This window comes from Neodiprion fabricii, chromosome 2 (genome assembly GCF_021155785.1).
Source record: "Neodiprion fabricii isolate iyNeoFabr1 chromosome 2, iyNeoFabr1.1, whole genome shotgun sequence".
NCBI lineage: Eukaryota > Metazoa > Arthropoda > Insecta > Hymenoptera > Diprionidae > Neodiprion > Neodiprion fabricii.
In genome coordinates, this window is record NC_060240.1 from 36,904,096 (window position 1) to 36,930,941 (window position 26,846).

The 26,846-nt window shown below is 42.3% G+C and overlaps 1 protein-coding gene and 1 long non-coding RNA gene across 3 annotated transcripts in view; one reads left to right on the forward strand and one right to left on the reverse strand.

Moving 5' to 3' along the window:
* Window positions 1-26,846, reverse strand: part of LOC124176594 (neo-calmodulin-like) — a 100,442-nt gene that overhangs the window by 59,852 nt on the left and 13,744 nt on the right. Inside the window, exon 1 of one of the 2 annotated variants that reach the window (XM_046558089.1) lies at window positions 11,227-11,243. The exons of the other annotated variant lie outside the window; for it this stretch is intronic. The gene's annotated coding sequence lies outside the window, so the exon portion shown is untranslated. Of the gene's footprint in view, window positions 1-11,226; window positions 11,244-26,846 lie in introns of those variants that run through there. 2 annotated transcript variants of the gene reach the window in all.
* LOC124176597 overlaps window positions 1-26,846 on the forward strand; it is a 70,366-nt gene that overhangs the window by 25,172 nt on the left and 18,348 nt on the right. The window lies entirely within an intron of this gene.

Genomic DNA, 26,846 nt, shown 5'->3' on the forward strand with positions numbered 1-26,846 from the left:
AACGATGCAATGTGGCGTCAGCTTTATAACGACCATTTCGAATGAGTTTGATGTGGAAAAACTAACTGTTGAGAGCGGTGAAAAATTCTCTCAACGTTTTTATCGCCCTGGGTTATTTTCCTCAACCGCGTATCATTTCCACCCATTGAGAACCGTGCTGCCAATACCTTTACACGTATCTCAACTGACATCCGGACTCGCGGGAAGAATGACATATGCCTACATATATTCTGATATACGACCGAAATATTAATCTTCGCATTAATTTTTCTCAACGACTCCCGAGTTCAATATGAATATGGAAAAGTCGCGAAACAAATTTTCTGGATTTCGGTGCTGGAGAATATTATTATACCCACAGGGCAGCGATACGTAGTTTATTTCGCTTTTTTCCGAGGCGAGAATTTCACGAACTGCAGAAGTAGGTAGACGACCGTGGCAATTATGCTGTCGTTCAAGGTGACGGAGGTAACAAGAATTCTTTGGTCCGTCCCCCACGTTGCGGAAATGAGATTATTTCCTAGCAGTTGAGTTTTAGAAGGTGCGGGTCGAGTCCCGTCGCGAGCACAATTGCAGGCTCGAAAAGCTCGGCGCAAAGCCATATTTCGAGGAAGCAAGCGTCCGTTCTGCTGGTACTTATACGTACAGTCCTCCACGATAACTCTCGCGGTATCTTGAACGACGCGCGTGAAACTCTTCGCAAAAGTTAAGCTTGCGTCTATGCGTATACATGTATATATATATAGTATATATACAAGTTTCGGGAATGGCTGCAGGATATTTATCGGGAGAAGTTACACCCGTGCATCACCTCAAGTATAGCATCGAGGGTACGCGGTTTATCAGGGCGTTTATCGTTAGGAATATCATCCGAGGCTTCGGCTTTTTGGAATCCTTGGAACCGAGGAGTTCACCGAAAAAATGACATCACGGGTCCTGCGAGTCATTTTCGTCGGGGAGGGGGGAGGGATCAGCGTTCAGGAAATATCTAGGGGAAAAACATCGCTCGGTTGAAACTGTCGGGCTGGATGTAACCGACCAGCGGTGAGGGATGGAAAGTGGATCAAGTATTTTGACAAATTGGTGAATAATAGCACTTGACGCCTGACCGAGCGTGCCTACGGGGGTGGGAAATTAAGTTTCTTAATAGCTAATTTTCCCCTCCCTCATCCCCGCCTGTACAGCCGACCGACTTTTAATGGTGATTGATCGATACCTTGGTGGTGCAATATTTCCAATACACTTACAGCATTGGCAGGTACTTCGTGGGAGCGGATCGTTTTTAAATAAACGCTCTTTTCGGGACAAGCGAAGAATCCAGCAGACGAGCGCCGAACTCGCAGCTTTCGGTCGCTGCAAAATTCGCCGAAATAATATCACACGACAATAAGCGCCCGCGAATCAGCTTCGAGTCGCACATCGCGGCGTGTATTAAGTAATGAGGATTAATTTGTATGAGCAACGAAATGTTGGTACATGTTACAGCGATGCTGGGAACGGGGTTTTGGAAAGGCGCCAGATATGCCGCTAATCCGAGATGTGCAAGTTTTGCACTCGTCGGACTGTATCTGTGTCAGTCTTCAATCTATCCTTGCCAATTTTGCAGGTGATTAGCTAATTGTAAGATTTCGTAATCACGAGGTACGTGTGGTAGGACTAACGTCGAAAGATCGATCGATCTAATTCCCCAAAAGCTCGTTCACGCGTATTTACATACATACAATATTCATGCACGACGCGTGTAAGCAGATTTCGCGAATAATTTTCGCTGCTTTAACCACCGCAGAATTTTGTTCGACGTTTTTTGTCACCCTCACTGGTTCGCTTGCGGGATCACGTGATCTACCCCCGAACTTATCCGCCCCCAAAATCCGCACCTTTTTCCACATCCTATCCGGTCCCTCAGTCGACAGCCACGCGACGTGAGGGCTGTGGCCATAGGAACAGTTTCCTCTTCGCCATTCAGATTCATTCCCATTCATTCGCTCGAAATTTATTCTCTCGGCGAAATTTTCATCAAGCCATTTTCACAGCCATGGTATTTATTTGTTACAACGCAGTTTCAATTGAAGTTGATCAATTTCCTTTATTGCAATTACGTGCGTTTAACTATGCAGATAGCAAATATATTTTCGCACGCTTAATTGCGAGACCAAAAACCGGCGGGGTGCATTGAAACAGAGAAAAACAGGGATGGAAGTGAATATACAAGAAAAAAAGAACCTCTTTAAATACCACATTTTCCATTCCACCGCCTTTGGGGAGCCTTAATTGTGTTAATTCCTCAATTAGTTACTGATTCGCGAAAAAGCAACGAACGATCCAACGGAATCAACGAAGGGCATTAAACAGGCGTAAATTACTCGTGCGATTTCAGCACTGTTGACGGTAATTCTGTGTACACGATTAAAAAAAAAAAAAAAAAAAAAAAAAACCACGCCAACTCGCAGCATTTTTTTGATATTCCGTTTTCCCCATCCTCCCTCTTCACACTTTTCACCACTGGTTTTGTCCCTCGAGTTTTTCGCGCCGATTGCGAAAGAATTCGGCTGGAAATTATCGCTGAAAATTCTCTTCGAGTCGTTCAGCGGTCTTGGACTCGCGGCCGCGGTGCGTTTATCAAAGCGTTTCCGCAGCGCTGAATGAAACGGCAGGGCGTGCCGAGGGTTCACGTCCCAGTTACGGTATTGAACTGTACCCTGGCAGTCGCCACTCGGTAGACGAGTTTCCCGACGGCAGGTGGGGTGGATACCCGGATGAGAAACAAGAGGGAACGACGGGCACACGAAGGCTTCTTATCGCCGCTTAACTTTGCTGATTATTTATTCTTTATCTTGTTTGACTAACCCAAATCTATACCTTGCCCGTGTTGCTTTTGTTTTTTTAAAGGGTCGAAGCGCGCCGAAATCCGTCAATACACGCAATCCACAGCCGGGGGCGAAAGTCTGCACACTTCGTTTTTGGGGGTGAAATCGACCCTCCAAAATCACACGAGCTTCTGGTTTTTACTGTCAAACCTGCAGGAGGTTAATCCCTTGATTACCTATTCAAACAGCCCTTTCGGCCTTAATTGCGACTATTATTTAGTATATTGTCTTCGGCTGAATTCAAGACTCGCTGACGAACAGCGACAGGGATAATGATGTTGTTTCCTCTGGGTTATCTGCATCTGAATAACTCAAATCGTTTGAGGATCGCGGACCTGCACCGGAGTTTCTGTCCCGAGGGTGTCCCAGGGGTCACCGAGACGTCGGGAATGTCGGGATACAGAATTTGGTCACCGGCTGGTGATAATCGAAATTTAACCCTCCGGCAGTTGTGCCACGTCTGGATTATCGGGTGGATACATTTTAGCCGGGTCGAACATTTTGCTTCGGAATATCTGACGAATCTTTTTCACAATTTTTATAAGACTTTATTTTACACGACGTGTAAATGCTTCGCGGATTAATTTGTATTTCCTAAAACAGACTTTTAACTCTCGAGGAATAAGACGACAAACACATTTTTTCGATCCGTTTGGTTAAAATTTGGCAAAACATCTATTCCGGTACATTCATCTTTTACACTAGTCAACTGAACTTCAGACAAAATCAGTGTCTGTCAAATAAAGCCGATGACATTTCCTTGCACTCTTCGGGTTTGATGCCGCGTACGGAGGAGCTTTCGGACAAATATTTCTGCCAAGTCAATAAATTCTCTTCCGCGGAACGATGCGCTGATGCATCACGTACCAAAATCTAAATTGCGCACTTCTGTTTGTATCCGTATTGCCGAATAATATCGGTAATGTGAAGTTTCGGAATCAGGAGACGATATTTGGCACAAAAGTGTATGAAAGTGCACCCGGTTATAAGATAATGCGATATGTAGTTTACCGTACGATTTCGATTGAGATAACTCACAGCTGATGCATGATATTTCGAAGGTTTGAATGCGTTTTATCACCGCCGATGATTTATTCGCCATTCATATTATACGCGGGTTGAAATACTTTATACTTGAGCTTGATCTTAGGCAGGCGGCAACAACTCATCTGAAATATACGCGCTGTGCATGTACGAACAGCTACAAAGAACGTGCAGTAAAGAACCTTTTGCCACTTGGCAAGAGTCATACATCGCCCTGGTTCGGTTTGTATGCGAGAGAAAATCTATGTAGCTTAAAGCCATGGGCAAGAAATATTGCTTCCGTACACGGTTTCTTCAATCCCGTTAATATCTTCCACACACTTCGTAAATCGAGTACTATTTTTGTTGGCCCGATTACGTGACGATATACGAAAGCAAGGACATGATTCTCCTATCGCTTTTCACCGACAACTTGCGCAAATTTATCCATGGATGAATTCTAAATTCCATCATTAACGCGACAGCCGAGTTTTCCACATAATTTTCATCCCACTTTGCATTTCGCATTATTTTTTGTTTCACGCTGATCAAGTTACGTTCTGTGTCCGACTTTTTTATACTTTCTTCGTTAAAACATCTCGTAGCGCCCGCCGTCGCCATTTTCGTAATGAAAAAGCATTTTCCTTGATCGTTATCACGCGAATAAATTAATAAACTGAAACAATTGTGAAGGTAAAACCGGTTAGTAAAAACTTTTATTGCCGGGTCTCGCTTCGTGAAATGCGAGAATAAACGAACTTAACATAAACGAAAGGAATCGGGGACGTTGATCATTCGATAAAAACGCGTCTAGAGTTGTTCAAAAGGATTTTCAAAGTAAAGTTATTTTTTTCATGGCTCGAAGATTTATTAAATCAATTATGATCATTCTACTAATATACTTGTGAATATTCGACTTTGTAGGCACGTAAATTTATGGGAATGCTTTACTGGAACAGAAACTCGAACCGCGCTCTGATCGTCGAAACTTTACAGGCAAAGCTTTCAAAGCATCGTTATTGGTTTATGTGTCAAACAAACTTCGTTAATAGCCCGGATTATTGAAGTAGACCCCCCCATGCGTTACATGTCCTACTTGCGTAATCTCACCCTCGGGGGTAACACCTGAAGTTGATAAAAGTGGTGAAGAATTGCACTTCGGTACCGTGCTTAACATTGTACACAAAAATAGCGTGTTCCAGGGGTTATACACCTTTCACTTAATTATTAATAAAAAAAATTTACCACATGACAAATTTCAGTATCGTATATTCATGGGTCGGTAATCAACACGAAACCCTAATTACACTGCAGGAAAAACTCGTCACGCGTTACAGTTTGAAAAAGAAAAACAAAACGGCATAAAAATGAAAAAATTGAAACCGTCAAACGGCAACGAGTTTTATAACAAATTACGTACCCCACATAAAGCTCGTTATCAAAGTAATTATATTTTTGTCCATGGCACTATTTCCACTTTGAATTTTTAGCTTAAAGTTACAGAATCCGCGGTAATATCGTTGTTAACTCGCCGGTTAGCCTCTATTCATGAAATTCTGATATAATTAGACAAAGACTTTTCGCCTTGCCGCAGCTTACAGGCGTGATGAATAGCAGTTTGGTGGTCAGTCCACATTGATAAGATGAAGCAGCGAAATTCTCTGCCACTTTTCCCTTTTTTTATCACTTTTTTGTTCTTTTTTCATCAAGTGAAAAACGACGAGTTCCGACGACTGCGATAAGAAGTACAATTCGCTCACGATGTAAGCCAGGTTGTTAATACCCGGCTACAATTAGCAAAATGAATTTACGCCTTTGAGAGAAAGAGATAAAAAAAGAAGAAAATATATATATATATGGAAAGCCCAGAGTGGTATCCTTGACTTTTGGAGCGAGGTCCAAGCGGAGGTCAGTTTCTGCTTAAATTCTCGATTTTCCTACGAGGTCGAGAGACCGGCGTCACGCATATCCCGAGAACGAGGCACGCACAGCCTGTCTAGTTTATTAAACGGAGCATATTAAGTATCGCGGTGTTGAATAGTAGGCGGTACCTTACGCTGTGTGAAAATTAAGTAAAGTGCCTTGCGCCCAAAGAAACGACGCTGCCGCTGCTTTGGCTGGCATGCATCGCCTGAACTCGGTTGATCCTCCGTGTTTTTGATTTTTCTTCCTTCTTTGTTTTTCCCCTTCACCATTACGCCAGAAGTCATACGTCACTTTTGATTTCAGTTATAAATCGCTTGAGCGAGAAAATCGAGATCTCGCTCGCGAGTTTGCGAAATCTTTGTATTTCCCAGCAACAGCTGGTGTTGATAGATCGACTTGCTCACATTTCGCAGTGCAATATGCGCCCGTGGATCGCTGCGATAATTTTGATGAAAATCCCTAATCGCGAAGTAAGCCCGAAAGTAAACTCATTTCGAAAGCACTCTAAAGTCGCAGGGTTTCTGCAGGTTGTTGCAGGTATCGAAAGATCAGGCCATTGTCATCGCTGAATTTTCATAACAGCTAATATTGGAATGCAAATCGATCTCTCTTTTTATAATCGTTCGCAAACCGCGTTGTTATAAACTTAAGCTGCAACCAGCTTCGGGGAAAACTTGAAAATTACGAGGTAGCTCTACGTCATAGTTAGAAGAGCTTCGGTTGGTTAACCTTTGCTCGATTAGAGCGTCTTGTACTAGGCTGCAGGTTCGAACTTTGTAAACCACTTCCGACACCGTCGTCAACTCTGCATGGCAACCAAATTAAAATCCTCAACTTTCCTCGGATACGGAGATGACTTTGTAGAGTTTTAAACGCTGTTTTCTCACGCCCCGTGTACAAGTTCGGTTTGATGACAATGCTTTGAAACACGTCGCGCATTCGCTACTAAGAAACTTTTCATATTTAAAAACGAAATTCACATCGTCTCGCTTTCAACTGACCCCGGCGGCTGTGTCTCAAGTTTTCCTTCTGTGTTTCCATTATTCAAAAACTTTGTTGACTTCCAAAGATAGCCTCACTCCGCTTGATGAAACAAAACACTCGTAAAGTTACCGGCACACCCCAAATAAACCAGAAAATCAATATAAAGTGACTAAAAACTGGTTAAAGCGGTGGGATTCAAGAATTAAAAAATTTCCAAACGCTATAAGATACTGTAAAACATCATTTCCAAGGAATTTCAAGAATCGGTGATTTATTATGTACCTTTTTCACGAGTTCGCGCGTCAATTCAATTAACGGCGAACGGCGATACAGTTATTGAATTACAGCTGATTGTGGCTCTGCAGAGGTAATGTATTATTTTGTTAGCCGGTAACCAGTGGTTGAAATTATGCGAGTACCTCGTTGCTCGCGATACCTGGAGCCACAGAATTCCGCCGTATACTTCGGTTTATCAATACAAATTGCACCTGGTGCAGCAGTGCAGCTGCAGTCAACGTTCCGGAGTGGAGTCAATTTCAGTGCTATTCGGATTTGCGCGGCACAGCCATTATCCGCCACTGCAATTTTCCCTCGATGTATAGATATATAGAAAAATGCTCTTGATTGCTCGTTCGCTTCCGACCACGAAGTATAAGTGTATAAGGGCATAAATGTACAAATGTATGAGTGAGTAGACAAAACTTTTCACGGTCCGTGCAAACTCGTCGACCTGTCAAGATCTTTGTACTACTCGGGATATCATTTTGCAGATTCGGTAAGAATTGATACTCGGGAAGTTTTAGAGCTATCGCTAATCTCTTTACCCCTTCCTTTTCACAGCAGACCAGATATGTCTCGCTTAGTTTCTCTCACATGTATCGTTTTCGTTTCAACCCGGATATTCTTCTCATCCGAAGTCGTTCGCCGTTGAATAATATGCATGATATTCTCGACCGGATGATACGCATTTTTGAAAATTGTTCAGTCAGCGGTTGATGAGCTCTAATTTCCAGCGCCAAGCTTGCAGAGCGAAACGCAGCCGATGTGTTTATCATTATTTTTTCACCTCATGATATTCTGCCCGCGTACTGCGGTGGCTAAATTTCGCACGCGTAAAAGAGCTTTGTGGTTGGAAAAATGAAACGTCAGCCGGGCAGCAATTTGCGGTAGGATTTTTTTACCTCCCTCGTATGAGTTTGGTGGAGAAACACGAGCGCGTTTTTGCGCAGACCGACGAAAGAGTTGGAAACCGGAAAATTAGAACCTCCCTCCCGTATCCTCCGAGGCACACTGCAATTAATTCCACCTCATCTCTCTTACAAACTGCAGCGTCTGTACGGCGAAGTAAATAGAGCACCTTCGTTGGGCGTTCGTGTCAATTAAAGTCCGTCCAAAAACGTTTTTCACGTTTATTGCTACTTTTAACCAGCGATTATATTCGAAAAATTTCTCGTCATCAGATATTGATCACCGTCGATTTTCGCCTCCTGTATCCACATGATCAGGAAGATTGATTCGAAGAGGAAGAATCGTGACTGCTGACAGTTTTTCTTCTGTCGGCAGATAAGCCGGGAGGATCGTTATCGACAAAACGTCGCAAACGGTGTGCCCATCGGGATGAAAATGCAATCGAAACTTGTATTGGCCGTAGCCGGTTGAATCACGCTTGGATCGAAGAAAACGCCCGTCCGTATTCATGGATCGAAGTAGGTAATATTGACGTACGTGAAAGCTCTTATCGTGACAGCTGTTTCAATTTATCAGAGTGCGAAGCGGGATGAAGACGCGCAATCTTTTCCTTACTCTTGTCGGTATACCGGAAAAGTTTAAGCGAACTCTTTCGTATACCTGTATACTTCTATTCCATAACGGATGGCGATGCAGTCGGTTTACACATGTGACCACGGAATAAGAACCCTTGCCTCTGTTTACGCATAGTTACATCTATGTTCGAACATGTTTATCCTGAACATCCTTCCAGTCGAGTTTACAACTTGTTAAACTCGTTAATTTTACTGCGTTTATCCCCAACCTACAATTGCGACGCTCTCGGACAGCCGGCTCTGGCTTTTCTTGCCGCCCGAAAGAAGGGCAGAAGAAACTTCTCGGGGAAAAAGTAGATCCTCCTATTTGTCAACGAGCACGCGTATCTGTCCTGCCCAGTTTAACGATTTTCTCATTATTCAAGTTCCTCTCCAGTTCCCTCACCAATTTCGGAATGGCTTCTGCGACTTTGAATTTCCTTCAACCCCGATTATCCACCCTATAAGGTCTGCCCTGTGCACCCCTCGGCCATAACGTACGCTACTTTCGATCAGATAACAGGGTATATTGCGCATACCTACATGTTATTCGTACAGAACGTATCCCCTGCTAATCCCCCCCCTTGAATATCTCGGAGATAATGGACGTCACACGTTTCAAGGATTAGGAAACCTTGCCGGTGAATATCTCGTATACATTATAGACTCGGAAAAATATACATGCGGTAAATACATGTAATACTTGTAATCGTTGCTATACACGAGTATGAAACCATTTCAACGATATTATCTTCCACCGAAAATAAAAAAAAGAAATCAGTCAAATAATTATATGGTCACACGTTCTGTCATTTTCACTAATTTTTACGGAACGACGAACAAAAGAAATCTCGATCTCTGAGAAAAATAACGTGTAACGCAGATTTATCAATGTAACTTCTCCGTGAAACTTCAGTGATTCGCATATTTAGTCGCCTGTAAACTTGTGATGGAAACACTATTGCATCGTCGCTGAAAAAAAAATGTTCGTTTTCACGTGAAACTGTCTATTGTAAATTTTTTATTTATCTTTTTGTTCTACCTAAATTACGCGAACAAGTCACACGAAGTTTTGTAATGTGACGCTGTTGAATCGTGACCCGTGCGTCTTTCCGAATTGACCGAATTACAGATGTATGCACGAACTTTACGCATCTCGTGACGATCGCGCGTAGCGTGGAAGCCTAGAGTCCGCGGTATTACGATTCGCATGTGCCACGACATTCCGAGATAACAATCGATTAATTATTCAAGCAGCGGGTGGGTAGGTACAAGATATCAACTTTCAGTCGCAAAACAATGTGGATCGTTGCCTCGGGGCGCCGAGTTGTTGAACACGGATTACTAATAAAAGGAAAAAAAATTTATTTAAACAAGTAAAAAATACACCGAATTATTCGTTCTTTTGTCCGATGTGCCCAAAGTTTGTTAATCTCTATAATTTAACACGTATACGGCGATATTAATAATCCCCATTTGCAGTAATTGCTTATTGCCGCGGCGTTTACTCTGCGAAACTTGACCGGGAAACTTACTGTAATTACAAGCCATAAACTGTCATGCAATTTCTTGTGGGATATAAATTTATGAATTATAAGCTCAGGGTTTATCTACCCGTGGAATTATTAGCCCTGAATAAACGTTCTCGAATATTTTCTTTTCCTTTACATCCGAGAAATAAATTACACTTCAAACAAATTGTAACCACTCTGCGAGAGAAAAAAATCGATAATCGAAAAATAAATCTCGATGTACATTCGAACACTGCTTGAATTCTGTAGTGGTCGACTTAACGTGCTTAACGCAATTTGATTCAAAAAAAGTTGACAGAGGATAACACTACTTGGCGTAGGAAATGCTTTTCTGCCATTATTCGCTATCCGTTGGCATCAAGAGGGGTAAATTTCCATAAAATTCGATTTGCGTTAAATTTCACACCGTGTTTTTCTTCACTTTTCCTCCACTTGAATTTCTCCTGTTAAAAAAAAAAAAAAAAAAAAACAAATTAAACCGTTTCGCATTTACAGATATTCTTAAAACTCTTTTCACGTGTTCACGCGTGATATCTTGTTGTTTTCAAAGCTTCACGGGCGTTGAAAATGCCAATAAATTTAATACATGCTTTAAGATCAATCGCGGTAAAATCCTTCAGCGGAATTTCCACACCTACGGACGTTCGGAATGCGGTGGCACAGAGTCGAGACACAAACTAGCAAACGCGGCGTTGTGGCAGTCGATTAAATAGCGCGGCACAAGGCGTGTAAAAAATGTACATGCGTAAACTCCGACTCGATCGTTGAAACACCGGATGAGCTTAGTTACAATACGTTCCCTGAGAAGAGCGCGGTGAAGCGACACAAAAAGTATGACGTGATTGGAAAGATCGAATGTTGTTGAAAACATGGAATGAAGAACCGGTAATCGTACGAATCACCCCGATCCGCGATCGAATCCTGCATTTTATGGCGGGTTCGGTGTGCGGAACAACCTTCTGATTTACCAGCCGAGTGCCGGCGCTTTTTAAACCTTTAAAACCTGGCCTTGTCCATTCCCTCGTTTGTTTATTTTTCATACGTTTGTCAGGGCATCGGTAATGGCTATGTATGATATTGTGACTGACTTACGTGTCTGGCAGAGGGCAGATGGGCCGCGACTGACACCCCTTCGACAACCACGCGCCCCTCTCAACAGCGCCCTCAATTTATACGCCACTGCGCAAGCTCGTGAAAGCTCCGAGTATACCGCCACTACAGTCAGTAACAGTTTCGGGTCACAGGGTAAGACTCGGACAAATGATTAGTAGATACTTATGCCACGGACTGAAATACACCCGGTGAGATATCAGACGCGCGAATTCCTACAAGGGAAATATTCGAATTTTTTTCAACAAGTTTTTCCTTTCGATCCCTTTTTTCTATCTTTCTTTGCCTTTCTTGCCTCGATTCACCCGCACCAAACCCAGGCTCCGAGTGGATGGAATTATTTTGGACTCTCCTTCCTTCATCTCCGTTTTGACCCGTCGAGATCACAATTCGAGAGATTCGTCATTCTGGGAGATGCGAAATGAAAGAGCGATGTAAAAAATGATATGATAAGAATAATGATTCTTTACTTGACCCAGAACGATCCGATCACGATCCTATTTCTTAATCTTATCGATTTTTAGAAATCATATTTCATAGCAGCATTCTGCGCACTCGCAATTTCTTTTTTTCGTTTATCCGAAAAGTTTCATTCTTATCTTTCTGTAACAGATTTTTCATGTGAAAGCACAGAATTTCTGTCAAATATTGTCGGTACCATTCATTGAATCCAAGTCACTAGGTTCTCTAACAAACGTATCGCGAGAAAATGATATGATTTCAAAAGTTAATTGTATCATAAGCACTATTCAATCTGGTTGAACTGTCTGGTAAGAATATCATCGGATCCCTTTTTATCTTAATTTTAACCTTGGTATGTGCAAATCCGACAACAAGATTCTTATCTCGAAGATAAGAACCAATTTCTGAGTTTTAAAGACCGAACCAATTAAAATGACTATTATAATACGCTGCGAGGCCGCAAAAGATGTAACCTTCTTTGACCGGTTATTGCAACATTGTCCGGAGTCACCTTGTAACGTTGTAAAAATCCTGTGTAACGAGAGAAACAAGAAAATGCGCTTCGAAACGGTGCGCAATGAAGTCGGTTCGCGTTATTGCCGTTTAAACAGGCCTTGGCAAATCGCAGGTGGATTATATCAGGCAACTCTAGCGTGTCCTACGGTGGTTATTACACGTATAGGTGCGACGTTCTTTGCTCGACGAAGCTGTGCATGAATGAGCCCCTGGCTTCAATGAATCCGGGCTGGCCAGCAAGGCGCCTTTTTGCCATACGGTCGGCTTGCAGACTGACAAAAAGTGCTCGAGGCTGCTTGCGTAAACCGCGTGTGTACATACACGTGGGTCAAGTTGTGCTGACGTTATGATCTCGGTCATAAAAAATTGACTCAAAATCTGCGAGTCTCGCTTCCGACCTTCGTCAGTTTATACCGCGATTATAATCTCCTAAAGTAAACCGTTCTTGCTACCGATCGAAAGTAGATTATACTAGTTGCAAAAACGTAATCGCATTGCGGGAAGCTCGCCGAGGAAAAGCATGATGAACGATAGCTCATGAATCGTAGAGTTTCGCCAAATCCAAATGTCTATATTTGTTTTTGATCCATCGGCAAACGCGGGAAAATAATTGCATGGATTTGTCAGAAAACTCTTGTTGATGTTTGGCAAATAGATATACGATTTCCTTTGATGAATCTTTCTCACATCCCGGGAGGCGTTCGATCCTTTTTTAATACCCACCGTCTCCTTCGCGGGGAAGTACATGAAGCTCGGATTTTCACTGCGAATCTGCGCAAAAGCTATCTCGTTTTCGGCGCAAGGATTCACTGAAACGATTCTTGAATCAAGGATATTGACGTCCCTGTCTTACTGTAATACGAGGGTTCAAAATCGGTCTTTTAACTTCGCTTGAATTCATTCCGAGTGTTTAACCGAATGAACGAAGACTGAAAAAGGCGTGGAAGTGAAGAAAATTCGTTCCCGGCAGGTGGGCGAGTGGATTTTCTCGCTCACCGAAATCCTGTGTAACTTTGCAAATGGCCAATATTATGGAACCGACCTGGTACATGCAACTTCAAGCACTCGTCTGCTCGGCAGTTATGCGACTGAAAACTGGAAGCAACATCCTATTTTCAACTGGTTCTCAACAGAACTCTACGGGGTTTATAGAGTTACCTCCATAGTTTACTCCGTGCACAATTATTTCTGCCTGTGCGGTTTCCATTGTTTCATGAGATGTTATTCACACAGGTGTTACAAAAATTTGAATGCAGCGTGAACGTCCAACGTATCGAAAGAAAAACATTAGGTACTCTCATTTTGAAAGCAACGTATGTTGTAAAACTTTTAGGAATCTCCGTTTTAGCTGAAAACTGGAGTTTATGTTGAAAAATCTTTGCCCGGGAGGGAGAGGTTGTCAAACCAAATAAACGGCAATTGTATTTCTTATCAACGCGTGCACTTCGCCGGAACGCTGAGAGTTATTTTAACCATTAAAAATACCGTGGTCCAGCCTGTAATGTATATAACCGTTTAATGGAAATACCGTCGGTTGATTGACGCGAAGGGTCGGATACCGGCGAGAGCGCAATTTCGAGAAGCGATCATTTATCCGAGGCAGTCTCACGAGCTCCATTGCCCATTTTGGAGCGCGGTATAACTTCCGATTTCTTCATCCCCTCCGCGTCCTCTATTTTCTCGTTATCCTAACTACCGCGTGAATATTCATAACCTCGCAGGTGTTCTTTTCTCTTCTCTCATCTTTAAGTAGTCACGATTTTTGCTCGGGTATTTAAAAAATGGAAGAAGCGCGACACATTCTTCTATCGAAACAATTGCACCGACGTCTTTTCCACCTCTTTCCGGAAAAACCGTGCCTCGCATTCAAGTATCTCCGTTTCCCACCCTAGGCAGGTATTGTATACGAGGTCCTAATTGTCGCCTTGACTAGCGCCACGGCAAACCGTATACATATAATGGGCTCAAACCATTATCGTCACTAGCGTTGTTGTCTGTCGTTCGTGGCATATAGGCACAGCCACCCCCTCGTGCTTTGAGTGACGACATAAATATGCATTAGGCAAGGCAAACAACGCTGAAATTTATAAGCGGCTTAAAAGAGGCTAGGCGGAGCTCGTGCCTCGTATTAATTAATATATTCCTAATTGGTTCAGCCCATATCCGCATGGACAAAACTCCTGCACCTCCTCAATATCCCATAATTATCAATACCCGGTATCGACGATGTAGAAAAGTGCTATTCGTTGACTGGCAATTGCATGTTCTGGGAAGAATGAAAGAAAGAACTCGTCGCAGGGATCTGCTTCGGAAATATAAGCGATGAGGAGGAACAGGCGCGAATACAGATTTCTAATCCTTATATTGGCGATAAAGAGGGAGGAGAAGAGTTTAAAGTATAGATTCGGTGAATGCTCGTGCGGATATCGAGGTGCCTTTAAGAGGCGTGGGCGGGCGGAGGGCGAAGGACAATAAAATCTTGGCTTTCGGCAGAATGTTGTCCGGGCTTCAGCGATATTCCTCGGGAAAAGAGGCTCGGTGACCATGTCCAAAGAAAATACTGGGTATCGCATGCTAGTCACATCTTGGCTCGGGTATAGAACGCTTCTTTCCGTCGCCCCGCACCAATTTCAACCCCGAAATCTTTTCTATGATATGCTCGATGCCGCGTTTCCGGAATTTTGCAGCGGGTCAGAATATCGGCGAGATATATATTCCGAGACGCGTCTTCATTTTCAATCGCACGCCACGAATATTCTCGCCTGAATCCGGTAATCAAGGGGCGAAAATGGGGAAAGCACGAGTCGAGAATCAACGGGCGAACAATGAGTCACGTCGGTTACCCGTTTTGCCACGGTACCAAAGCTGCTTCGTCTCCTTTCAGAAGTATTCAAATTGACAATGAGCCCACGGCTCGCCCCGCGTCGGATAGAAAGCCACGCCAAGGGTTGACGTCGCGTGATTGAGAGGTCGGCTTCCACCCCGACCAAGAAATGTGACGACTTGAGTCGCACCGACTGAGCTGCTATTTTTCATCTCGTGAGAAACACCACTTTACAACTACGAGACTTGCTGGCTAACGCGCCCCTGTCCGATGTGCACGGTTGTTACCACTTAGATTTTTACCCCCCGAAAATCGATTGATTTCGTCACTGAGAAGAATCCCATTTTTCCTAATTACTAGAAACTCATAGAAAAATGGATATATTACTTTGCGATATAATTACGGTTTGAATATTTTCTAAATTAGGTACACGAAAATACCGTGCAACTAGTAATTATTTAACGTGATTACAATTGTCAACATTACATCCTGTGGTTGTTGAAACATTGGAACTATCTGTTTGGTTTACTATATTTTCGCAAAATAATAATAATAATATATAATAATAGTAATAATTAGGACTCGCCCGACAAAAGCGCGTCTCGTTTTCCGCTTCGACGAGTTCAATTTGTTCGAAATTTTTGTGGAATCGTGTATCGGTCGACTCCAGCGTGCGTGTTTTTCTTGAGGAATTTCCATCGCCATTAAAATTGCCAATATGTAAGACTAATTTTGTTCTCTCTTGTATTTCGGGCGAACGACGATAATTTGCAACATTTGCAAAAAATCGTTTCGCGTGACGCGTGAGATGTTTGTACGGATTTCGATCACCCTTTTCGTAGGGCAGTCACTTCGCGTCTTGAGAAGGGTTACTACGGTAGTTCTATTTCCTCGGAACGCGTGTCTCCGGCATCAATCTTGCTCACACGCGATACGAGCGTCTCTTCTCGTCGGGTCGGCGTAGAAAGCCAACTTGCAAAAGTGTGTACCTGAGGACGGTTACCAAGTACTCGTCGATGAAATATGATACCGAGGTGCCGTGAAGATGATCTCGCGGAATCCGGTAGCACTGTGAAATAAATTTGTATCCCTCTTTTCTTCCAAGTAATTTGGCCCCCTGAAGACGATCCTAGCAGAATTTTTATAACCACTTGATACAACCAGCCGTCGTTTATTATATTATGCAAATGCGTCATATGCCGAGGCATGACCACGCGAAATTTAAACATTATTAGGACCAAATTTCACCAGGAGCATTATGCCGGGCGAATGGCATTATTCAGTTTTAATTCAACCCCCGCTGCACCTTATTTATCTCTTGGCAAAGTCGGGAATACGTTATTTTCAATATTTTTCATCGCACTCGCCAACGATTTTGCAATGTCAGCAATTTGCCATCCTTGAGACGAATGGAATTGTCTTCTTTTTTTTTTTCATCTAAAACCTAGCTAGGTACAAAATGATGTTATTCCGTCTGTCTGAGGATTGTTAACGAGCTCATCTTAATAATTAATACCCAAGTTCAAGTTTAGAGTGCGAAAAATAACGATGACTTGTAAGTTACTGAAAAACCAACAAAGAAAATAAATATCCTCAACGACAAAAAGCTGAAGAGCCAAACGAGATTAGCTATCCACGAAACCGAAATCCGTTCGCAATCTTGTGACAGTTCAAAGATCCCATTCAACGTGCTCGCGTGTTTGCATAGGAAAAACGATTGTGCTCCATGTACGCAGCCGACGAAATTGAAAAAGCAAGGGATAAGGGTGACGCGAAGAAGAGGGCCAAGGGAGTTCCTTACACTAGACGGAGGCGATCACTCCGGTGATTGAGTATCGCCTTGCTTGGTGAACGGTCAGCCGGGTCGTTTTTTCTTTTTCTTTTCTTCTTTTTTTTTTTGCCCGTGCCTAAAGGAGCGCTGCTAATCTTCTACGCTGTGGGTGAGGCACAAAAGAACACGAAGTTTGGTTCAACCGCCCGACGATCAAGCTCGTGGAAAAGCCCTACACGGAAGCTTTCCTTGCTTTCCTCGGCTGACGTCGTGAGTCACTCATCTTTTAACAATTTTACACGGTTCATTCGGCTGCAGGCGAAGGAGGCGCTTTCTACTTCAGGTTTGAAAAATTTGTGTATTCGTTATTTCTGATGTATATTATATATAAGAATATTTCTTTCAAATATTCTGAATGTATTCTGCATACAAAATTACGTACATCTTTAAATCACGTCAAATATACATTGCAATCAGTTATAGGTAAAGGGTGACTGACTGACTGATCATGAGACCTGTTGGAAGTTCACGTCTACTTAGCGTGAAATTGGCCAGAATCATTTCGTTTCACGTCCGCGGGTATCTGAAAGCCCATTATAGACTAGAAAAGGAATGTAAGAAATGTCCAATCGGTCGCGGCATTCACTCCCCGCTCTTTCCATGATTCAGGTATCTTCCGATTGAAAGATAATTCTTATCCCCGTTAGTATTCCTTATCTCACTCGTACCCTTTCATTACAGTCACTCAATTTTTTGTCTCGGTAAATTTTTCACTTAGTAAAAATTCGATCTTCTGGGACTTGCAGCCTGCGAGAGAGCCGATATTCGGAATGATATCTGTGTAGCCGGGATCGGGTTACAAAGCCGTGATCCCTTCAGAGTTGAATTTGTCGGGTTAAAAAAAGCTCCCGCGATTGCAGGAGGGTCGAAAAAACGTAAAGCCCCGCTTGATCCTCGTCGACGTCTCGACTGCTTGAATACGTATGCAAAAACTTTGGTCTGGGGTTAAGGAGTCTGGCAAACAGGTCGTGATTTCATCAATTTGTAGCCATGAAATTTCATTCGCGAGTATCGGACTCCGCCAAGTGCTGCAAGGCGATCTTTTACGCTCAGCTTGAGTGAACTTCCGAAAATCGATGTTACAGAGCGAGAGCTTTCACAGTTCAGGACCAAGGGTCGAGATTGTACCCTTTAATGGTACAACGAACTTCAGCGGGAAAAGAAGGAGAAAAACTTGGCGTGCGAATCGCGCGTTTCACGCTTTTCACGATGGTACGAAACGCCTTATCAACGGTCCTCGAGCTTTGCCGGGATCGTCGGTAACGGGAGCTCGCGGAATTTATTCTCTGCATTGCTGACAACGCTCAGAGCTTGCAGAGCTTGCGATAACCGACACTTGAGTTGGGTGAAACTTACCGATTGAGTGAAGTATTGGACATATTCTTAGCAGGCGAGGCTCACTTACCTGCGAAAGAAAAAACACACAGATTTTTTTCAATTCCGTAACAATTCGGGATTAAATTATTGAGCAAAACAAAACTTCCCGTTGTATAAGCGTCAAAAGAAATCGGGCACCTCGAGCAACCATTGATTCTGTCACAGGCAGTAAACATTTCAGAATAAATGAATAAGAAAAAAAAATCAATGTACAGTAATGTTCATTAATTCCTTCCTCTTCCGGCTACCTTGCTTTCCGTCCGAATGAAAATGCGACTTCAATTCTATACGAATTATGTGACAATGACTCCGAATCTCTCACGTCAGCTGCATTGCTGATCATTATCGCATAATAAAGTTCGCATTTTGTTTCGGACCGAAAATAAAATAAAGAAGAATTATCTTGACCTTGGAGATTTGTTGATTACAGTTATTCTTGGATATGAAGGTCACAACTCAAAAACACTTTTTATCGTGTTAACGTTTCGGCCCTGGTGGGGGCCCTCTTCAGAACAATTTTATTTAAATATCTGTCACGAACAAATAAAAATGATATACAAATAGGTTTGACAAAGTAAGACATATTGATGTAACTGATATGCAAAGATGTTGAAGAAGTATAAAAGAGAAATTACCTCATATGTGATAACACTTCCGATTAATTAATGCGTGTTGATAATTAAGAATAAATAGAACAAATAGTCAAAAACGACAGAAAACGAAAACACTGCGTTAGCAACACGTAACTCCCACGAATTCATATTTATAGTTGGTATGTTAAAAGAATTAAAATGCACAGCCGTTATGGTTGAGTCAGAGCACATAAGCACAGTGGAACGTCTAATGTGTAGTGGGAAGAGGTCGATCTCAATAGTTATCAGAGCAACGCAGAGTCAACGGGTTAAACAGAAAAACAAAAAATTTTTTTGTGTTAAGAAGGTAAAATCAAGAGCAAGCTCAGTCAGTAATGGACAAATTACGAAGGTCGTATCACAGAGGTGTAAATATTGCTTAGATGTTCTATGTCTTGTTTACGGTTGACAGAATTAGGATGTGCTACGATATTGCACATTTCCAACAGAAGCCTATTATAATACAAAGGTTCGACATCAATAATACTAGCTTGAGAATAGTTAAAAGAGTGGTCGAAATCGATGGCATGTCTCGTCAATGCAGTATAATTATCCTCGTGTTCGTGGATGTTGCGTCTATGTTCGGTTATCCTGGTGTGTAGTTGTCTACTAGTTTGACCTATGTAAGCCTTGTTGCAATGATTGCAAGGTATTTTGTAAACTACACACGAGCGATTGACCAGGGGTAAGGGGTCTTTGCCCGAATCGAACATCGAGGATAAATCATGTGCGCATTTGCCCACAAATTGAATTTTGTATTTAGAGAATGTTCTATTAAGAGACTCAAACAGACCCGCTACATAAGGGATGGAAATATAGTTTTTTTGAATGGTCTGTGTAGTAGTTGCATCGAGATTGTTGTTGGGGCTGGTAGATGCCAAGATGGAATCATATTTGAACTTTATATGTTTGTTAAGCAGGCGAGAAGGATAGTCATTCTTACATAGTACCTGCTGAATTAAGGACAAATTTTTTTCGTGAAATTCCATGCTTGAGAGTCGGATCGCTCTGTCAACTAAACAATTGATCGTTCCAATTTTGTATGATTTGGGATGGTGAGAATGGTAATTTAAATACCTTTGTGACCAAGTAGCCTTGTGGAACCAATCAGTTTTAATGAGCTGATTGTCATTGATAATTAGTACATCTAAAAAGCTGATTTGGCGATTAGACTCTAATTCGGATGTAAATTGTAGTCTCGGATGGAAACTATTAAAAACTGAAAGCGTATCGGCGACTTTATGCGAAGGGACAGCTGTAATTATGTCGTCTACGTATCTGAAAAAGAATGCAGGCTTGAAGTCAAGTTTATTAAGACAGTGTTGTTCAAGGTCATCCAAAACCAAATCAGACAAAATTGGAGAGAGCGGTGAGCCCATAGGTAAGCCAAACGTTTGGGCATATATGTGATGGTTAAATTTAAATATGGCAGCCTTAAAACATATTTGTTTTAAAAATAAAATAGCCGGAAGGGAAAGGCGTTGATGAACATTACCGCGCACGATGAAATCTCGTTATGAATGTATTTATTCGACAGATTATTCTACGGAATTGATGAGCGGCGTAGCTGCCCAAATATTCGATCGGGTCGGAACCAAATTCCGCGTTGATTAAATTCCGACCTCGTCCTTTTACCGACAATGTATTTCGACTTGAAATCGAAGCGTTGAAACGCTGGTACAAAACCGAAAAAGTTTACCCCGGTCTTAGAGTAATGTGGTACTCCTGTTTCATCCGTTCAATTACTAACGACCTTGGCCTCGGTACGAGGGTAGAACTAGCTACGGACCACGTGAGTGGCATCGCTGACTACCCCGTCTGCATCAAGTTGCTCCATAGACACGAGATAATGTCAAAGTACGTGCACACACCGGAACGTGGGCGTGTAAATTATTCCTGCAGACAAGGACGGCCTCGCCGCGAGCCAAAGGGATATTATCCCGAAGGTCCTGTGGCGCAGATGGTGCCACTCGATATTAACAGAAAATCTCGATTTTTGGATGTAGGTACATGCACGTTACACGTGGAACGATATTAGAAATGGGGAAATATCATAGCCGGCTATTCGCCTTCATGATATTTCCATGGAAGTAAGATCTACTTGAATATCTTCCCATTGTTTGTCATTTCGCTTTGATGTACGATAAAAATTAACCAAAGTTTTCGAGCTTTTTATTTGTGCGTCTATCTTCTTTCCTGCAGGACTCTTTTCATCTTTTAGAACGGAATGATTAATGTAATTTATCGATGAGAATTTCCGATACAGTCTTGAATTACTTTTCAACTGAGGAATACTTTTTGTCTGTAAAAATGCCTAATTGAGTGGCTGATTATTTCTCATCAATTCGATCACGCTGAGTGCGCTTTAGCGCGGCAGTAATATAATAATCAAGTAGAGTAATGAGTGGGAAAAGGTGCGGCATAAGGTGTTTCAGCGTGGCGAGGTATACTTGTAATTTACGCAAGTTGTTCTCCGGTATTTCGACCCATCGCTTCCTCCCGCCCTTTGCCCTTGTTCTCCGCAACATAAATCTATCCTAGATCCAGCCAACGCCTTAGATATTTCACGATATCCGTGTCAGAGACCAAGAAGCTTATTTATCGTTTAATTACTCGGCGACGTTACGGCGAGCTAGTCGAACGGATTAAGCGCTTTCCGAATGCCGTCGGGATTTTTGTGTCCTGCTTCTTTATGCCGATGGTATTAGCGCGTGAAAATTAATGAAAACCGGCGTTTAAACTTGTGCGAAATTAACGCGATCAGTCTCAGTAGTCAACGCTTTATTACAATTGCATCTCAGACATTAGGGAATTTTGATCAGTGAATTTGGAGCGAAGCGACGGGCCGGGTTCGGGAAATATTTTACGGCAGAATACGGAAAATGTAGGAGGTGAGGAGAAATAACTTCTCGGAACCTGCAATAACATATATCGGGAAAAATGTACGGAGGCCGTATTACCCGGGATGAAAGAGAGGGAAAAGACTCGTCTGTGTATACCTACTTTAGCCGATCCGCGAGTGCCTTCGGTAAAACACTCGCTTTCAGGCGTAAGTGGATGAAAGCCATAAATTTACCGAACTTACTTCTATCAGCAAGTTTTTCTCTACCACGACGATTCCTCGTGCAACGGTTATAATTTCTGCTGACAAGTCTCGTATTTTTCGGAATGAGATGTCGAGACTCGGAAATTTTCTTACGCCGACAAACAACTCGCCGCATTTCACTGATGCGGTGTTACTAAATTTTCTATTTTTTACTCATAAGAAATTCAGGTTCAACTTACATATCCGAATGCACGGGAATATGCAAAACTTTCCTGATTTATTCAAATCTATCTAGTTATCTATCTATATATATAATTTTATAAACAAACTTCAAACGGCATTTGCATTCTCTCATATGTTATCGGTTTTCACTTTACTGCTACGGTAAATATACAGTATAAAATATATGCTTGTATATATTTTTTTCACTTGTACATTTTTCGAATCGCGTCATTTTAAATTCGTTCACACCAGCAGGCGATAAATCGTACTAGACCCTATCTACGGCATTTTTTGCGAACATGGAGAGAAAAATATTTTATCTCCAGATCCACCGCAAGACGAAGATGCTACATACAAACCAGAGAATCTCTTCAATGCATCCACAAGAGAATAAATAAAAATGGTTTATTTCACTGGATTTATTGTAATATTGTTCAAGCATTAATATTTGGATGAAAATTATTTAAATTTCTTTCTACAAATCACTAATATTGAATTCTTCTTGGTAAGACTCTGATTATCAAATGACAAATTCTGAAGGTTAGTCAATTATCATTAACTTACAGTAACTGATCAGAAAATTTATGATCCTGCGAATTCGGAATATTGAAGTCTGAAATGATAATACTACCTGTTTTGTTTGAAATGTTCAAAAATCGCAACAATTTTTTCAATACTATATCTGGCGTCGAATATCAATGATTAGAATGTTGTAAAATTTTCAAAGATACTCAAAAGATAAAAGAAGTTTGTTAACTCACGATACAAACCACGACATGATTTATATGCTTCACTCCGTGGATCATGACCAGGGGCAAAGTTTTATGCAAGTTTTTATTCACCTCCTATACAGCTGTATTATTTTCATATCATCCAGAAATTTTACGTTCCGTACGTTATATAGGTGAATATGTTTATTATACACGTGTACGACAGGCGTCTAGTAGAGGGTTTGAAGTGACGTGCTACATCTCGCTGTCTCTGAATAATTCAGTAGTCATAAAACGGGGATCTGCGTTTGCGACCTTTCCTATCCTAAAATGGTTCTTCTTCTTAACGATAACCAGTGCAAAACAAGCTTGGAATATATTGGCTAGGGAACTTTCCTGGATGCATGCGACAAGATTGGAGCAGCGCGGATCGAAACTCGGTTATTAGCGAGACTGGAAAAGTAAGCAGCGTTGTCATTTGTGTAAAAAGCGTGTATAAAGGAAAGGAAGCTAACTGGCGCCCAGGAAAACATACCAATTCTGGCATCACTCCCATTTTCGGTCACATTTTCCGCTCGGAAACGGTTCACAACATCCACACAATTAAATTGTTTTACTGCTTGTTACTTGGCAGTCTAATTTTCTTAAAATTTCGAGTACTTATCGAGGCTTTTACCTATCCACGGACTACATTCACGAATTATGAACGAGGCACATTTTTCCCATATTTTCCACGTCCTGCGGGCATCGAAGATAGGGAAGTTAGCGGACCGAAAACGAGACGCTCCATCATCCTGAAATGGAGGAGGTCGAGAGAGGTCTTCAGCTACGTATTTCAGTACACTTCGATACATCGTCGTGAACACACTTCACCGATTTTATGCCAGCTTTTCTCCTCCTCTTCTTACACGCTTGAGCAGCTTTCCAATTTACCCAATTTTCGCCCCGAAATTCCTTATTGCATTTTCCGAAAGCTGTCGCGCTTGTTCAGCGAATAACCACCGACGATTCATGCTGCAATTAATTCACGCTATCAATTCTACTATGCAAAAAGAAAAAAAAAAAAAAAAAAAACAAATAAACAAAAATCAACTGAGACATGACGATGTGAAAATTATGACGAGCGAGAAATATCATGCTTATGAAAATAAGCGCTGACTTCTGAGATCGTATATCAAATACGGAGTAAAAGAAGAAGCAAATCCGCGCCTGTATCGTTCGACTGAAATCACAACTCGACGACGTCGCGATTGATTTACAATTATTCGAAATTGCCGGCACGTCTCGACTTGATCGTAAAACGACTAACGGCTCACTAATTTTCCCAACGACGCGGACGTCGTTGCGTTTCATGTCCTACATTTTCCCGACGTTTCCATTCCTCGTAGAAAACACACGGAATTTCCGAGCGTGTAAACGGCGCAGCTATACGTACCTATACAAATCGAGAGCACGTCGCGAGCAGAATACTCCTTCTGAAATCGCATCTTATATTCCGTAGAAGATTAAATTCTGTGCTTTACGACGAAACTGCAGACGACGTGTAGGTTCAGGTCTAAAACATCAGGCAAAACTTTTATCCGGGTTGTCTCCTGTCGAGAAAATCGTGTTTGTCATTCCTTGGGGAATCCAATAAGTATGGTTGAATTTACCACGGATACGTTTGCTCGCTGCGCTATCGTCGGAAAATCGAATTTAGAAATGGCTGAAATAATAGACGATGACAAAAGAGAAATCAATATCAATACCGCTCAATGCAATACCGCGAGATTTTCCGCCCCACGTTGTCGTCTTTTCCGACGAGTTTTCTCCCGGAACGCGAGGTCTTTCCATGGGAAAATATCCGGTCTTTGCATCCCGTCCTGTGAGCCTCAACGCGTTATGATCTGACGGTATAATACAGGCGTGATTTTCCATATTCATCGTTTCGAATATTCGTCAAAATATGGAACGCCTAACTCTGGGCAGGTATCGAAATTCATTAATCATCTATTTTGAATACGCAGTATTTAATGCCTTGAGATTCGATCAATACCTTTATAGATGGATAGATGAAACGTACAATACCTGTATGTATCAGCGAGGTCAAATAATACGTTTCAACGATTTCTCCGCTGCTCGATGTATAATGAAGAAAGATCCCCGCGATACGTCTATTTTTTTCCTCCGTTCAACGAACCGTCGGGTTTGATGAAAATAAATGGCACGAACATTAGTCTCACGACAGCGAATGTCCACGGTGCTTATTGCTGGTAGTTGGAAGCAACACAAATGTAGTACGTTATTCTTACTGTTAGTCACCGCTATTCGTGAAAAAAGTTAAGGACCGAAAGACAGAGAGAGAGAGAAAGAGAGAGAGTGAGAAAGTGAGAGAGTGTGTGGTTCGTGTCTCGAATATTAATTGAATTTTTTTGTTCCTTCTGGAAAAGGTAGAATCATTTTGGGGGAAAAATGTCGTACCCCTTTTTCGTAGCACGTAGACAGTCCGATCAGTATTTCGAGCACGCCCTCGAAAACGAGAGGTGGAAGTAAGTTCTCAACTCGCGTAGGTACATGCCTATATACACTGGGACAGAGACTGCGACTCGCAAAGCAAACTTTTGGAAAACTCTTCGTCTCTGCGAGGACGCTCGGTTTGGTGGGGAAAAAAATTAATGGACAGTGAGCCGTTTCGCGAATCCAGTTTTTTCCGTCAAAAGAACTTTCCCCTCGAATTGATCCGTCGCTCCTCGAAGACTGAAAGGAGGGTGACAGAGTCGAAATAACGAGAATCTCGTGCTGGTTAAGTCGTTAAAATTATAATCATCCCGGGTAAAAACTATGTAGAATTATCAGAACGACTCTCGAGTCTTATCTCCGCTCCGCTGCGGTGCTTCGGAATTATTCTTCGGCACGACGAAGCCAAAACGGTGCCCACTTCTCCCTACGAACGGAAGAGAAAAACCCTCGTCATCCCGCCGACTATAGACTCTGCAAATTGAGAGATTCTCCCAAGGGGCGCTGGCTTCGCGCTGAATGCAACGCTCGTCATCACGTAGCGACTAGTGAAATTCGTTGAAGAAAGTTCGCGATGTATCTCGTCTCAAGAATTTTCCGGGAACAGTCAGCTTGTCAGAGAGCAAACTCGGTTAAGCTTCGGTAAAGCGACTTACGCCGAACGTGCGGCAACCGGAAAGCTCCTCAAAGCGCCACCAGACGTTCCGCCATCCTGTTCTATCCGGTGTTTCAACTTAACGGCCAATTTCCTATCGCCGTTAACGCGCTCCACGAGACCCTTCACTGTTACTAATCAAGTTAAGAGGCTCGAGTTCGTTTTGCCGAGAACCTGCGAACGGTCCTCGACTCCGCAACGGACCAACAAACCTCCCAAGTATACGAGCGCTCAAGGTAAGCGGCCGCTCTTGACGACAAACGTGGGTCGGGAGAAGAGCGGTGCTCACCAATTTACAAGCTCCCGATGCCTCTTCCACGCAGGCTTTCCTCGATCACTGTTCAACTGGGGTAAGTCAACGGCGCCCTTCCTCGCATCCTTCCATTTACTAACGAACTTTCAATCACGCCGAGTGCTCTTTCCGCGGGAAAGCTCATTTTTCAACTCTCCAAAAACGCAGAAGAATAATGGACACTCGGAATTGCTCGCTTCGATTATTGCTTGAATACCTGTTGAAGAGCTTTTTAGTCCCTTTTCGTAAGGTGAGAGGGGTTTAATAGCTCGGCTCGAAAGGAAATTTTTCTGGTCACTAATTTCGGCCGTTAGGATGGATTCGGAGTAAAGTCTGTTATCTGAATACTCGGAGCACTTTTGTCTAATTATGCGGTGAATCCTACTACGTTTATTGTTTGACATTTTAATTACGGGCTAATGATACTCAATGATCCGCTGATCATGTTGTTATTTATGTGTATGAAGAATCAATTTACCAATTAATTTTTTATATTCGATTCTAAGACGTTGAACCTCTCCAGGAAACTCGATAGAAGC